The sequence below is a fragment of the Canis lupus genome, chromosome 29 (genome assembly GCF_048164855.1).
Source record: "Canis lupus baileyi chromosome 29, mCanLup2.hap1, whole genome shotgun sequence".
In the NCBI taxonomy this organism is placed as follows: domain Eukaryota; kingdom Metazoa; phylum Chordata; class Mammalia; order Carnivora; family Canidae; genus Canis; species Canis lupus.
This window is the reverse complement of record NC_132866.1, coordinates 11770906-11786320: the sequence shown is the minus strand read 5'-3', so window position 1 is coordinate 11786320 and position 15415 is coordinate 11770906. Positions and strand designations below refer to the sequence as shown.

The 15415-nt window shown below is 51.3% G+C and overlaps 1 protein-coding gene and 1 long non-coding RNA gene across 5 annotated transcripts in view; one reads left to right on the top strand and one right to left on the bottom strand.

Moving 5' to 3' along the window:
• The window catches only part of GRK5 (G protein-coupled receptor kinase 5), a 212527-nt gene that overhangs the window by 67616 nt on the left and 129496 nt on the right, over window positions 1-15415 (top strand). The window lies entirely within an intron of this gene.
• LOC140620784 (uncharacterized) lies at window positions 338-5709 on the bottom strand. Of its 2 annotated transcripts, XR_012020485.1 has the most exons (4): window positions 4894-5709; window positions 3898-4070; window positions 1952-2898; window positions 338-1492 (listed from the first exon to the last, which is right to left on the bottom strand). It is a non-coding gene; the product is annotated as an uncharacterized lncRNA (long non-coding RNA). The 2 variants fall into 2 exon arrangements; XR_012020484.1 differs by having other exon boundaries at window positions 338-2898.

Genomic DNA, 15415 nt, shown 5'->3' with positions numbered 1-15415 from the left:
GGTCACAGCTCCCGCCTGCCTGGAGCGTGTCCCCGTAACCTGGCTGGCCCGGCGAAGCGGCCTGCGGGCCGGGGCCTGGAGCCCGTGCCGGTCCCTGTGTTGCTTCCCAGGGTGGCCGGGCTGTCCTCTCTGCACACCCGCCTCGGCTTCTCGTCTCCTGGTCTCCTGGACACCCCTGTCCCGAGCAGCCGGCGGCCAGGTCCTCTGGAGAGGGGGACACAGTGTCCGAGCCACTAATCCCCAGCCTCGGGCGAAACCCTTGAGCTTTCCTTTAAATGGTGTTCCGACCCCCAGCGGCACCACAGGTCACATTCCCAGAGAGCCTGCACATCAGGGCTGAGTCTGTTTATTTTCCGAGATTTCAAAAAACATGACTTCTTTTTTTTTTCCCTTTGACCTTAAACAAAACTTTTTTCCTCCAACACTTACTTGTATTTTTAACTCCATGAGAAAATATGGTAAGGGAGCATATTTTCTTTTCAAAAACTGTCATTTTGAAAGTTTGGTGTTTTTTTTTTTTCGTTAAAAAAAATAGGCTCTGGGGGGTGGAGAGAGTAAGGTGGGGTTTTGGTGGTTGTGGTGGTGGTGGTGGTGGTGGCAGTGTGGGAGTGCCTGCAGCTGTTTTGTGCCAGAGCTCGGCGTAGGGGGCCCCTGCTCCAGGCCCCTGCTCAGGACTCTTCTGAGCTCCGCAAGTTGAACCCGCAGCTGTTTTTGTCATTGTTGTGATCAAGGATTTCTGGGCACCTTTCCTCTCCTGAGGGCCTGGGGCTGGACCAGCTGAGAGCTGTAAACAAGCATTTCCCTCCTGTGGCCGGAAGTGCTTCATGTCTTTGCATTTGTTTTTTGAAGATTTTTTTTTTTTTAATTTATTTGAGAGAGAGAGAGAGAGAGAGAGAGAGAGAGCACGTGAGCACGAGATGGGGAGAGTCGTGGAGGGAGATGGAGAAGCAGTCTCCCTGCTGAGTGAGGAGCCGGACGTGGGGCTCAATTCTGGGACTCCAGGGTCATGACCTGAGTTGAAGGCACATGCTTAACCAACGGAGCCACCCAGGCACCCCAGTGTCTTTGCCTTTGAGAGCTGGTGTTCTGGGCTGGGTGGGGGCTTGTGGCTCTGCTCCCACTGCAGGCATCAAGGGTGGCTGCAGCGCGTGGGCATGTCTGCAGTCCCTGAATTCTTTTCTCCAGAGAGGGTTGGTGACTTGGCCGTGGTCGCACAGCCACTCGGACAGTGATGAGTGGAGCTCCGAACTAGAGTGGCTTCCCTGCTTCCTTGGTCCTTGTGCCACATGCCTCCCATTCCCAATCCTCCCTGTGGCCCAGCAGTGGTTTGTTGATTGACTTCCTGGAGGCATTTTGCTTGAAGCACAGGATGAGCTCTGGTCTGACTGGGATAGCCTAGGTGTGCTTCTCTTGTTTTCAGTTTGTACAGCTGTGTTCTTTGTTGAGGCACCATCAGGGTCAGAGAGGTCATGGACATCTTTTAGAGAGGTTTCTAGAATTGAAAACTTATTTCAATAATTAATTACTGAGAGGCTACTCTGTGTTCAAGTAAAATAGAAAAGCTAGTCTCTGCTCACAGGGAGCACAACTGCTTGGCAGAGGAGTTTGAATTATGAGAGCCCTCCCCCCCCCAACCCAGGTGCTGAACAGCTTCTGGAAGAATGTCTCCTGCCCCTTCCATGCCTCCATCCCTTCCTGTCACCTCTGCTGCCACTCTGCTGGTTCAGTCTCATTCCTTCTCTCTCCTGGACCTTAGTAATAACTCCGAAATGCCTCCTAATCTTGCCAAGGTGGTGATGGCTCTAAAATCTGCATCTGACCTGCCTCCCTTCTATAGACTGGCTTCAGCTTCTTCCTAGACTCCTTTCCTGTCCCAGGCACCCTGTGATCCAGCCATTCCCAAGGATCCCTCTCTGCTTGCAGTGCTGTCCCACCCTCTGCTCGAGGACACCTGCTTGTCCTTCTGGGTCCTCTTGTTCCCTTCTGTGCTTCTGTAGCCTTCTGTTCACATATGTCCCTTAGATGTCCTTCTTGGGCATAAGACTGTGCTCTGGTGTCAGTCCTGTTTTCTAGATTGGGCTCCTGTAAGGAGGGAGGGGGCTATCATCCCCCCTCCTGGTAGCAAGCCCGATGCTGTTCAAGTCTAAGACGGGAGTGTGTTATTTAGCAAGTGCACCTGGGATAGATGGGGAGGGTTGTAGCAAAGCAAGAGGGACAGGAAAGGTGATCCCTGGCTCGGGTAGAGGGAGAAGCTTTGTTGGAAGTGAGACTTGATTTGGCCTTGAGGCATGAGTAGACATTCGAGTGGTGGGTGGATTTGGGGTGCAGGGTCTCAGGTGGTGGGAACAACATGATGGAGGCTGTTGGAAACAGCTGTGGGCAGGTGGAGGCCAGGAGGCCCTGCTGCAGTAGTGAGCAACACTTGGCGGTGGGAGATATGATGGAGAGTTTTTCTCCATCATCTTTACATTTCCTTGGATCCATTTCTTCCACTTCTGTGAGCTGGCATCAGAGGCAAAAGAGGGATCCTTTGGACTTAACAGGTGTCCCCAAATTCAGCAGGAAACTCAGTGAAGCCTGTGCCACCCTTTTAGCTACATCCCTGGCATCCTCGGAAAGACAGGTGTCTGGATGTGGGCTCCTTTGGGATCATCCATTCAGGTCATGGCTGGGTAAGTGGGTGTGACCTGAATGCCTCGGCCGCCGAGGGTGTGACTACAGCTACCGTGGGGCACTGGTGGGTGCAGAGCTGCTTCCTGGAGCCAGGAAGGAACAGTCTTAGAGGACCTCTTCCTTGGCTTTCACAGTTGCCTGGTGTCTTCGCTCAGCTCTTATCCGCTCATTGTTTTTGGGTTGTGCCTTGGGCCGATCGCTATTCTGGGGGTCTTTCCGAGAGTTCTAAAAAAATAAATAAGCCCCAAAATTAGTTCTTACCCTCGGGGATTAAGTACTTTTGAAGTCGTGCACAAACTTAAGGATGCTGTTTGCCAGGATAGGGTGGGACTCTCCAGTTGTATTGGCTTAATGGTGGTGAGAGAGCATCGCACAGCCCCAAGTTTGCATCTCAGCTGACGTTTGTTGAGCACCTACTGTGTACACATGATATCTTGTTTGCTCCTCATGATGCAGCCCCCTAGGACAGTGCTCTGCTTATTGGTCACTCACCCGTTCATCTATCGAGTTCCTCCTGTGTCCCAGGCATGACTTCAGGTGCTGAGTAAGGCAGACAGACTCTTCCCCCAGGAATTTACATTCCAGTGGGTCATTGAGAGGCAGCAGAAGGAGCAGAGAGCTGCCACTTCTTACCCAGGCCACTGCCCTGGTGATCTGAGTGACTCTGACAGGTGGAGGTGCCTATCCTGGGGATTATCTCTCAGGCCACCTTAGACAGTGTCCTGGTTTTAGGTTCATCCAATTCAATAGTTTCCAAACTTGTTTTTAAATATCACAGAAAGGGGCACCTGGGTTGCTCAGTGGTTGAACGTCTCCCTTTGGTTCAGGTCGTGATCCCAGGGTCCTGGGATTGAGATCGGGGTCCCTGCAGGGAGCCTGCCTCTCCCTCTGCCTGTGTCTCTGCCTCTCTCTCTGTCTCTCATGAAAAAACAAATAAAATCTTAAAAAAAAAAATCTCAGAAACCTGTTTGGGCAAAATTGCCCACTTGAATGGTTCCTAAGAAATGCCAGGGACACCCTGTGGGGCCCTCGTGAAACAATTTGAAAACCATGGTCCAGCCAACCTCTTAATTTATCAGTGAGGTTGGAGGAGGGAAGGTGCCTCCAATCTCAGATTGACAGAGTGCTTCCCAGCATGCTACCGTGTCCCCCATTAAAGCAACCCCTTCTCGTCACTGGGCACTCAGTTCTGGGGACATTGAGAAGCCTGTTGCAAATACTCACTCATCAGGACTTTGGATTTTTCTTCCAAGTTCAAGTGTCATTCTCCCTAAAGAAAAATGCTGCCAAGGAGTGGAAAAATCTGCATTCCCTCTGAGCCTGGGCACCAGCACGTCACAAGTGCCTGTGAGCTGGCAGCTATGTTTTTAAAATTGAGAGGTGCGCAGGAAGTGGGCCTAGGAGGGAGAGAAAACAAATATTCTTTCTTGTAGGATGCACCACTGACATTTAATTGAGGCTAGTGTGTTACCTTCTAGAGAACTAGCCACACAGTTTGACCCCCGACCTGAGGTTAGCACCACCAGCAATTGCTCCAACGAGAGGCAGGAGCCTGTGCCCAAGAAGAGCAAGCAACATGTGTATTGTTAGGGATGGGGAGAGGAAGGGGCAGCCTGGTCTGGTTGCCCCTGCTGCCACCTACATAATGGCTCAGTTTAGAAACTCATCCCGGGGCAGCCTGGGTGGCTCAGCGGTTTAGCACCGCCTTCTGCCCAGGGCGTCATCCTGGAGTCCCAGGATCGAGTCCCATGTCGGGCTCCCTGCATGGAACCTGCTTCTCCCTCTGCCTGTGTCTCTGCCTCTCTCTCTCTCTGTGTCTCTCATGAATAAATAAATAAAATCTTAAAAAAAAAAAAAAAAAAGAAACTCATAGTCCCAGAAAGGGGACAAGTTTCCTTCAGTTTCCTCCAATCGCAGAACGAAATAGGACGTCAGGAGACTGTGTCACCTACCTTCTGCCTTGAGGAGACCCATAGCTGTGTTCTAGAGCATTCTCCCTTATATTACTATATTGACCTAGAGATTTACAAAAGACTTCTAGATGACTTTTCCGGGAAAGCTTTTCATTGAGATGTACTGTCCATATAGAAAAGCACAGAAGCCATAATGGACTGCTGGATGGGTTTTCACAAGACACACACATCCTGGAAACAGATCCCTCTGGAGCCTTCTCTGGTCACCATCCACCCCAAAGTGATGCCACGGGTCAATTTTGCCCACCTTTGAATGCTGGAGGAGTGGAATCCTATCATGTTTGGTCTTTCACATCTGGCTTCTTTTACTCACACCTGTGTTTCAGATTTAGCTACGTGGTGACATGTAGCTGCAGTTGGTTTGTTCTTCTGTATAACATCCCACTGTCTTCCATACACGTCTGAAGTTCTTGGCAACCCTGCGAGTGACACGGGGTGGGGAATGTTCTTCCTGTCTTATAGAGAAGGAAGCCCACAGCTGGGGAGGGGAAGTGGCCTGGGGAGGTCATGTAGTTCATTGGAGGTGAGCTGGGGCTCCTCTCAATAGATCTCCATACCCCAGACCCTGTGACAGTGCAGTTAAGAGCCTCCTCCAATCTCATGTAATATGTTCTGGAACTTTCTCCTCCAGCTTCACGTAAATCCTCTGTGCTGCAATAGGAGTTAATTTCTACATAGTCTTTTGTTCTGTAGAAATGGAGATAGTGTCCTTTGCTTCTCTGGGAAATAACTCACATTCCCTGGAAGTCCCTTGGATGGCTGACTGAGGGATGCCGGCCTCCTTGAACTCACCCTCCTTCCAACCCTGTAATTATCCGTGTTGCTCACCTCCAAGCCGTTCCTTAGTTAGTTATGATTCTCAAACTGTGAATCCAGCTGAAAACCTCTGGGGGGTTGGCTTTCCTGGGAAGGTATTGTGTTGGGAGCCTTTTCCTGGGGCCTTGTGTTGAGCTGGAAACGGAGGCAGAAGTGCCTTCTTTGTCCTAAGAAAAACACGGATGGTGCTCTGCCAGGAGGACTTGTCATCTTCTCCTGCTGTAAACCCCACTCCTGCACAGCCCTGACTACTGGAAGCCTGCTCGTGGAACATTCTGTGCCCAGCTACTCTTTGTTACTTGTCTTTCAATGGGATGTCTGTTGTCAGGGAGACCCACCCTACCACTGCCTCCCTGTTGAGCAGCAAACAGTGTTCATAACTCTGGATATTTGTGTCTGGATCCTAAAGGCCAAACACCCTCTCATCTCCTGGAGAACTCTGAAATGGTGTCCCTCCGAAGAACTGAGAGTGGATTGTAGGTTGAGTGATAGCCTAGATGGGAGTGGCCCTGAGACATGTCCCATATGACAGCTGGAAGTGACTTGAACTTTCTGACAGGAGGAAGTGACTTGAACTTTCTGGGAGTGATTTGTCCCTTTGCCCTAGAAATTGACAGTGGCTCTTTGGTCTTCCAAAAGCCCTAGGCTCTCCTTTTGAGTTACTTTGACCATGTTTCCTTGCCAGGTGAATCCTGGCTTTTCTGAATTCCCATTCTGATTTTGCTTCTTAGCTAAGCCTGAAAAGCAAACACAGAGCACGCTTAGCACTATTTCCTCGCCTGTGCCAGTGGCAGACATTGCTAATCAATTATGGCACTCCTGTCCACTGAGCCTGAACCCCGTCTTAAGTCCTGGCACTCCAGGCAGCCTCTGCTATCTGTTTGGAGCTCCCAGACTTAACAAAATCTTTTTGCCTTTGTAGCTCCAAGTGGTACACACAGAAATCTTGCTTTCCACCAAGAAAACTTGATTCCCATGAAAGGGCCCAGAGACGACTGAGAGATACCTTTTTGAAGCATTTGTTAGTTGCCTGGACATTTTCCCTTTCCAGGGGTGGGGTGGCAGGGAGTGGGTGATCAGGCAGGCCTTGGCTAGTGGGCATTTTGAATTCAGCAGTATACATTCCTTTGGGATGTCACTTACTGCCTCCAAAATCATACTTTCAGGGAGATGGGAAGATAGTAATGTCAATATCTGGGCTCAGTCCCAGCCTCCTGGGTTCTCATAACCATAGATGGTTAGTAGAGTCCTCAGAATGCATCCAACAGGATGATAATGTGACCTGGTACCAGAGTCCCCAGTTTGGCTTATAGACCCACTTCCTGTTTCTGAGACACCACCTGCTGGAAGGGAGGCTCTTACTGGGGGCAGGGGCAGCGATCAGGAGGCCGGGATTGGTCTGGGTGCCCTGTGCTCCTTGCCCCGCGTGTTTATTTCCAAGGCAGAACTTCAGGGCTCCCCGGAGTTTTTCTCACCTCTGTTCACAAGAGCTGGTTGTCCTTTTTCTATAGCAAGCAGCTTAGGCTGAGGGTGGGGTTGGGGGCCACTTGGAACCCTGGCAGTTCCTCCCCTGGTCCCGCCTTTGTTATCTGCCCCCCGCCCCAACTGAACCCCTGTGGACTATGTTATTACAGCTGGACTGGCTGGGGTGCATCGGCCTCCAGCCAGCCTACCTGGTGGTTTAAAACCAGACTTAATCAAAATGTAAATATTTCTTGGGGCCAGAAAGCAGGTCTTTCCAGGTGTTTGAACAGAGGCACCAGAGCTCAGGAACTTAAGAAGTGGATGAGGCCGGTCAGGCTCCTTGTACACAGGGATCTGGGGTTCCCTGGGGCCTCAGGGGCCTCTGGAGGAGCTGACAGTCGCCGGGGTGACCAACGCCCCACCTGCCCTGCTGCTGCTTGTGGATGCTGTCACTGGGGCAAAGGTTGTGGTGGTGGCAGTATCAGCTCCCTTCCTCCTTTCCTGATGCCCCCTCCCCCTCTCCACCCACCCTCCGAGTCAGTGACAGGAGGTGGCATTTCACAAGGAGGAACTGAAGGTTCAAAGGGGCTCTGATGTGATCATCTCAAGATGGATCAGCAAGGAGGAGGAGGACAGTCACATGCATGCATGGAGGGCCAGCTTTTCACCTTGTCTGGATTGAGGATCAGCAGTAAACAGGGTAGATGCCATCCTTGCCCTTGGGTGGAGATGGGAGACTGGCAGCGAACCAGGAAGCAAACAAGATGGTGTCATGTGGAAAGAAACAATTTATAAATACAGAAACAGGAATAATTCCTGATAGTGATGAATACTGTAGGGTTGATGAGATAAAGCAGGATTCAATGAGGCCTGGGGGACAGTGTGTACAAGGGGAGGTGTTACCGTAGAGCAGGCCCAGGGAGCTTCCATGGGGGGCATGAGCAGGTGTCAGAAAGGAGCCATCATGGGATGAAGTGGCCAGAGGCACAGCTGGAGCTGGGAATGGGAGGAGGTCGGGCTGTCCAGTGTGGTGCAGGTCTGGAGCGTGGCAGGGGCCAAGCAGAGAGGCAGGTGGGTGCAGCTCGTGCAAGACTGTTGGATGTTGGAGGTCATCAGAGGACTTTAAGTGGGAGAATTCTATGATTTGATTTGGCTTTGGGCGACTCTGGCAGCTGGATGGAGATGGTTTGAAGGAGGTGAGAACAGAGGGATGGGAGCAGGAAGGAGGCTGGTCCAGTTGAGTGGCAAGAGATGATGCTGACCTGGTCCAGGTGGTAGCAGTGGAGACGGATGGAAGGAACAGGCATGTATTGGGAGGTAACCCCACACACTTAGGGATGGACTCGGTGTGGAAAGTAAGGCAGGGAGGGAGAATGAGGTTCCGAGGTGTCTCCAGGGTTTGAAGCTGGACAGGGCTTCTTTCATCCTCTTACCACCTAGGGTTGCACGCCGTCCCCTTCCCCCGGCAGACCCAGGCTCCTGGCTTACCCTGAAGTGCTAGTGTGATGCCTGCCTCCTGCAAGTGTCCATGATCACGCCTGGAGGGATTGACTCCAACTGTCTTTCTGGATCCCAAGGGCTGGGCTGTGTGATATTACCTGGAGTTTGGGGATTGATCTGTGTTTAGTGCCTGGGAATGGCTTGAGAGGCAGGCTTGGGCAGCCCTGCCTGGGGAGTGAGATGAGGCCAGTAGAGGGGTGAATGTGGAGAGGAAAGGTATAAGGCTGAGTGGTTGGTTCTTGGTGAAAAGGCGGGGACAACAGCAAGAGCTGCTATGGACCGAGCACTCACAGTGCCCTGAGCTAGAGGTGTATTTTCTCGGTTGTTCCTCCTTATTCTCTCCATAGATGCAGCACCCAGAGCTCGGAGAGGGCTTGGCTCAAGGTCACTGAGCTAGCAAGTGGCCGAGCTCAGTGATCTGCCCCTGACATAACCAGATATCGGGTCTTTAACCAGCACTGGACACTGTCCTCAGCATCCCTGCTGTCTTGTCGCCAGCTGCCTGCCGAGGGCCTGCTCCGTGCTCCATCCCTGTCGAGGCCTGGGGCCCTGACAACCCACATCCCCACTGAGATGCTTACTCCGTGTGAGCGGATGAGACTGCAGGGAATTTGCAGACGGAGCAGTTGTTGTAATGAGAGGCATTTGGGCAGCTCTCTTCCCCTTCTCTTCCCTCCCTTCCTTTCCAGGAAGACTTGCTGCCAGGCTCAGGCCTGGTGACAGTTACAGGGAGAGGAGACCTTTGGGCCCAGGGAAGGAGCTCTGTGGGCCTCGCCTTTTAGGGCTGCTGGGCCAACACAGCTGCCTCAGGCTGCCACCTGCAGGGACACACCTGAGCCATTTCTACTACATCTACCACCTGTCTCTGCCTGCCAGTGGGTGAGGAGTGGAGCTGAGGCTTCCCTTAGGGTCTGAGGATGAACACAAGACCAGGAGGTTGTTATGCTAAGTTTTTTTTTTAGCAAGTTGGGGAAGTGGTCACGATTCTGATATCCAGGAGAAGAGGGCGTGACATGCCTCCATTTCCCAAATCTTAGCTCGGGGGCTCTGGCCTGAAAGGTGACCACCTGTGTCCTCACCGGGGCAGGATGTGAAACCCTGGGACTGAGCCAGGGGGCTGTGGTGCCCCTCATTGCTGGACTTTCCGTGTCTGCCCCCCTCCCCGTGTAAACCCATGGACGTGGGGCTTGCTTCTGCCGCCTGGCCCGTTGCAGGCACGCAACAAGTATGCGTTGGTGGGGCGAGGGAGCGAATGACTCGTCCCTGGTCCTCCGTGCTTCTTTTTGCTCTAGACAGGCCCTCTCCAAACCAGCAGCTACTCACCACGTGTGGCTGAGGAGCCCTTGAAATGTGGCCAGTTTGAACCAGGATGTGCTCTAAGTGTATAATATACACTGGATCTCAAAGACTTATTATGAGAAAAAGTAAAGTATCTCATTAACAGTTTTTTTTAATGTGGATTATGTGTTGCAGCGGTAATATTTTGGATTTATTGAGTTAAACAAAGTACGTTATTAAAATTAATTTTACTTGTTTCACTTTCCCTTCTACTGTGGCTGCCAGCCAGTTTAAAATTGTCCCCGTGACCTGCCTTGTGTTTCTTTGGAGCCTCTGACCTTCCAGCTCTCAGGGCTGCCTGCTTCAGGGCTTCGGCCGAAGGGTTTGTTTTTTTTTAAAGATTTGGGTTGGAATCCTGACTGTACCGTTCCTGACTGTCACCAAAGACAGGACCCCACTTCACCTCTGAAATGGGGCTGGGCAGTCAGGCCTCACAAGCCGGTGTTGGAATTAAAGGAAGGAGACAGGAAGTGTAGGCCCAAGATGTTTCTTCAGGAGGCGGGCTCTGATTTCTGGGAGTTTCGGCCAGGCAGTGACTGAACCCCTGCTCCTGGGACTTACGTTACAGTCTGCAATGATGAGCTGGAGGGGAGTGAAATAAAAAGGAAGATACAATCACTGCTCCGATTCCTCAGGCCTCTCCTCTGTCAGAGCTGGACCTGCTTCATCGAGCTGTGGGATGAGATAGGTCTGCCTATAAAGAGTGTCGCTCAGGAACAGCAGCTTATGGCTGTTGTTAGTATTGTTTTCTTGGCCATCCCCCAGTTTTCTGTATCTAGCACTGTCTCCTGAAGCTTTGGAAACAGAGACTTTAAGTGATTGGGAACGAGTGAAGGTGCGTTGCCCAGACCTGCTCCTTGGCCTGACCCTAAGGTCAGGTGTGGCCAGCAGGTGGGGGCTGGTCTACTCCAGTCATGCAGGCATGCGAGAGATGAGGTGCAGGCTCTGGCCCAGCTCTGAGTTCCCTGAGCGTCTGCTTCTCACAGCCAGGCATGGCCATGGGAAGCGTGTTCTCCAAACCTACCGTGGTGGATCATCACCTGGTACCTGGCTGTGGGGAGCTGTGGGAAGGGCCAGGTGAGGTTCTCAGCTTCATCTTAGGAGTGAGAATACACTGAAGGCCTGGCCCAGAGCTCTCCGACCTTCCGCCTCCCAGGGCTCCCTACTTCAGGGCCCAGGGCTCTCAGAAGCAGCAGGAGCCCGAGAGCAGAGTTGGGGGCAGATGGAAGATATGCCAGGTTCACCTCTGAGTCCTGAGTGGATAGGAACACAGCACAGCCTTTTTCTGGGGTGATGCCTCTGCTCACTCATTCATGCAAACACTTAACTTACTATAGACATTTACTGGAGTCTGCTGGGTGCCAGTCAATGTCCTAGGCACTAGTCAATGGTGAACAAAAGGGATGTGGTCCCTGTCCTCTTGAGTGGCAACCTAATGAAGACACAAATTATGAAATGTTTTGAAGGAAAGGTTGGGGAGCAGTGGGAGAGAAAAGTGGAGATGTAACTCTTGGATTGATGGGAAGGGAGTTCAGTAATGATGCAACACTTGGTGAGATGTGAATACTTGGCCAGTGAAGTGGGGGTGATGTGTGTCATAGTGCTCAGAGCAGCCTTATTTGTGATGGTAGAAATTTGGAAATGATAACCTATGTGTTTCTCAATGCAGAATGAGTGAATTATTTTGACAAAACCTGTGAGAATACATATTAAAAAATGTTATTCTCTTTGAGCTTGAAATATGTCATTAAAAATAGTGATAATGGGTATATAGCTGGCAGAGGGATGGCATCTGCAAAGGCCCTGAGGCAGGAAGAAATAACATTCTCAGTGAGTAAATAAGTGAAGGCCTGGCTTTGGGTCTGGAGGCCACTCCACTTTGGGTGTCTTTCTGTTCAAAAGTTTGCTCTCAGCTGCTCCTGAGCCCAGGAGAGGCCCGTATAGAGCCTCAGGAAGGCCTTTCTAGGAGTCCTTGTTGTCAGTTCAGGACAGTGTGATGGTGGGAGAAATTGAACCATTGGGGCAGTGCCTGCCTCGGCCAGATTTATGGGAGGGGAAAGCCTTTGGGGTGAGTCAGCCCTCTGGTTGGAAGAAACAGAGCCTAACTGAGCTTCTGCCAAGGACCCATGGTGACTCCTCTCTCCTGTGGAGGAATTTGCCTGCTAAACAGGCCATCTGAGTGAAGTGAGTCACTGTTTCTCCCTCTTTGTTAATCACAGACACCTCTGAGCAGGTCTGTTCAGCCTCAGCTGCACACACTGGTGAACTTTGAAGCCTAAATGGGCAAGCTGGCAGGTGCTTCAGCTTTGTGTCTACGTATGTATGGCTCTTCTAGAACTTACTGAAGTTGGGCAGGGGCTCCTGGACTCTGGAAACCTGGATTACAGATAGAGAACCACAGATCTGTCCAGCACCTTCCTTTTCTGAGGTGGAAATAGAGGTCCGAAGGCATCTGATCTGAGGTCACGTAGAGAAACTAGGGACCTGGCTCACATCTGCCGCCCCAGAGTGCTTTGTCTTGACCCTCATCGTGAGTCTCTGTGTCCCTGGCCAAGATGAGTCCTGCTGACCTCTTCTGGGGAAAGATGCGTTGTGTCTGACTCTGGCCCCTGAGCCTGGTGGGTGGGGTGGGAACTGGGCATGTGAGGTTCTGGCTGGGGCCACCACCTGCAGGTGCTTCCTGCAGATGTTCTGCTAGGGAGCACTTCCGTCCTCCTCTGTGTGACTCTGGCTGCCGTGTCCTCCAGCATGTACTGGGAGCAGGACAGGGTGCTGGGGGCTATGACCTCCACCCTGCCAATCCCTCCTCAGGCTCATGTGTGCCAGGTGGAGGCTAGAGGGTAATGGGGAGCTGAGAAAACGCTGTATGACCTGTGTGACTCACTCCTCCCCTCTGGGCCTCTTTGTCCCTAGCTGTTCAGTGAGGGGCAGGGCTGGGTGATCATCAAGGCCCCTCCCAGCTCTGACATCCATTAGTTCTGAGTCTGGTGGAGAAGAGGGGATAATTACAGCCCTCTTTCACAGAGCTGTCTTCACTGTGCCAAATGCCTTACACGCATCATCTCAGGACTTCTGTCTGTAAGGCATAGAGGAGACAATTGAAGCAAAGAGAGGTTGAGTAATATGTCCAGAGTGGCACAGCTAGGAAAGGACACGGCTGGTATTTGATTCTAGGCAGTCTGGCTCTGAAATCATATGGTCTTTTTTATTTTTAAATTAATTTATTTGAGAAAGAGAGAGAGAGCATGCGAGCAGGGAGAGGGGCAGAGAGAAAGGGACAAGCAGAGTCTGTGCTGGGCGTGGAGCCTGATGAGAGGCTCGATCTCATGACCCTGAGATCATGACCAGAACCGAAATCAAGAATTGTACACTTAACTGACTGAGCCCCCCCAGGTGCCCCTGGAACATATGATTTTAATCACTGCTGTGCTAGGCTGAATAAGAGTTCTTCAAGGATGGTGACATCCACACGGAATCTGTGAGTATGTTATGTACATAGTGAAAGGGACTTTGCAGAGGTGATGAAGTCAGGGACCTTGAGAGGGGGAGGTTATGCTGGGTTCTCCAGGTGGGCCCAATGTAATCACAGGGTCCTTACAATAGGGAGGCCAAGGGAGATTTGACTACAAAGCAAGGGGACAGAGTGATGAGGCTGTTGGCTTTGCAGACCAAGGAACGGACCATGAACCAAGGAATGGAGGGCAGCTTCTAGAAGCGGAACAAGGTTGAGGGGACAGAGTCTCCTGCAGAGTTTCTAGAAGGAACTGGTCCTGCACCACATGCTGTGAATTTAGCCCAGACTTCTGACTTCCAGAACTTTATTTTTGTTTTTAAGATTTTATTTATTTATTCATGAGAGAGAGAGAGAGAGAGAGAGAGAGGCAGAGACACAGGCAGAGGGAGAAGCAGGCTCCCTGTGAGGAGCCCGAGGCAGACCTTGATCCCAGGACCCCAGGATCATGCTCTGAGGCAAAGGCAGACGCTCGACCACTGAGCCACCCAGGTGCCCCCTTTCAGAACTTTAGTATCATGAATTCATGATATTCGAAGCTACTAAGTTTGTGGTAATTTGTTACAGCATTGATTGGAAGCTCAAACAACCACGTTCTACTCACTGTCTCCTTGTGGCGATCTTGGCTTTTTGTATTCATATTTGATTCTGAATTCCTAAGGGTGGAAATCTAATCTGCTAAATAGAGCTCTCCTTGGCCATTTGACAATTAAGGAAGCATTTCAGAGGAAGACTTTGTGAGGCCAACTGCCTCGTCCCGTCTACTCTGCTATAATGGAATTAGGAGAAGGTACAGAGAGAAAATGGCCATGGGAGGACTGGGACCCCAGTATACACCACACCTCTGTAAGTCCCCAGCTGGACACTCCACTTCTCCAGACATTGTCTTTAGTCTTTGAGTGGTCACCCACAGTGCGGTCCGTACTATGTGCCCAGCGTGTCTTTGTGGGCCAAGCAAGCGTAGCTGGGGCCAGAGTCTGAGGCAGCAGGTGGTGGGCTGTTCCCCAGGTCCCTGCAGGGAGCACATGTGCCATGGCTCATTCTCAGGTACCAGTGTGCTCATGGTAGAAGTAGCCTGTGATCTTTACTAGGTCAGGACCTTTAAAGGAAGCAGTTCTTTCTGCAGAGATACTGCCTTGAACTGGTCTTAAAGGACAGTGCCAGCACTCTGGAACCCAAGGTGAGGCTCTCTAGTTGCTTTCAGGAGCACGCAGCAAGGGGTTCCTTTACCTTCCCTGGAATGTGGCTAAACTGCTTGCAGATCCATCACAAGGACCCCTACAGCCTGAGAACTCCTTCACCTAGCTCCTTGTCTGGAGAAACTGAGGCTCAGAAAGGGGAAGGCCCACCTAGGCTTATATGGCCAAGATTCCTTGATGGGAATTCCAAGGTCAGAAATGATAGGGGATTTTTCTGGGCTCGCATTAAGACAGGAAATTCACTTACTCCTTCGTTTAACAACATTTTATTGCATACTTGCTTGGTGCCCACCACTGGGTACAGTCATGGTGCCAACTTCCAAAAAATAACCTAAAGGTAACCTAAAGGTTAGAAAGGAGTGGATGGTAAGAAGCAGAATTAATAGATAAATGAATAAAACAATTTCAGGTCATTATAGTTTATAAAAGGAATCTATGAGCTGTGACAATGGAGAATCATGAGGGTACCCAGTAGACAGAGTGATCAGTGAAGGCCTCTCTGAGGAGGTGACTTCTCAGCTGGAAACCAAAGATAGAGTCATGGGAAGAGTGTTTCAGGCAGAAGAAACAGCCAAGACATAGACTCAGAGTAGGAAGAGCTGGTGTATATGGGGAACAAAAGGCAGCCCAGTGCAGCTGGAGCAGAGTGAACCCGGAGATGAGGCCAGGGAGGGAGGCATGTGGGCATCAGCCTGTAGGGCCTTGTCGCTCATGGCAAAGAGTTCAGATTTCATCCCATAGGCCATGGGGAGCCATTGGAGGGACTGGCAATAGTTTGCACTTGTAGAATGCCACGGGCTGTAATGGACAGTGGGTTGGGCTTTGGCAGGAAGCAGATGGAGGCAAGGAGGCCAGTCAGGAGGCTGCTGCCATCATCCTGTGAGATGTGATGTGATGGTGGCTTGGCCCAGCGCAGTGGCCATGAAAGAGAAGGGAGATGG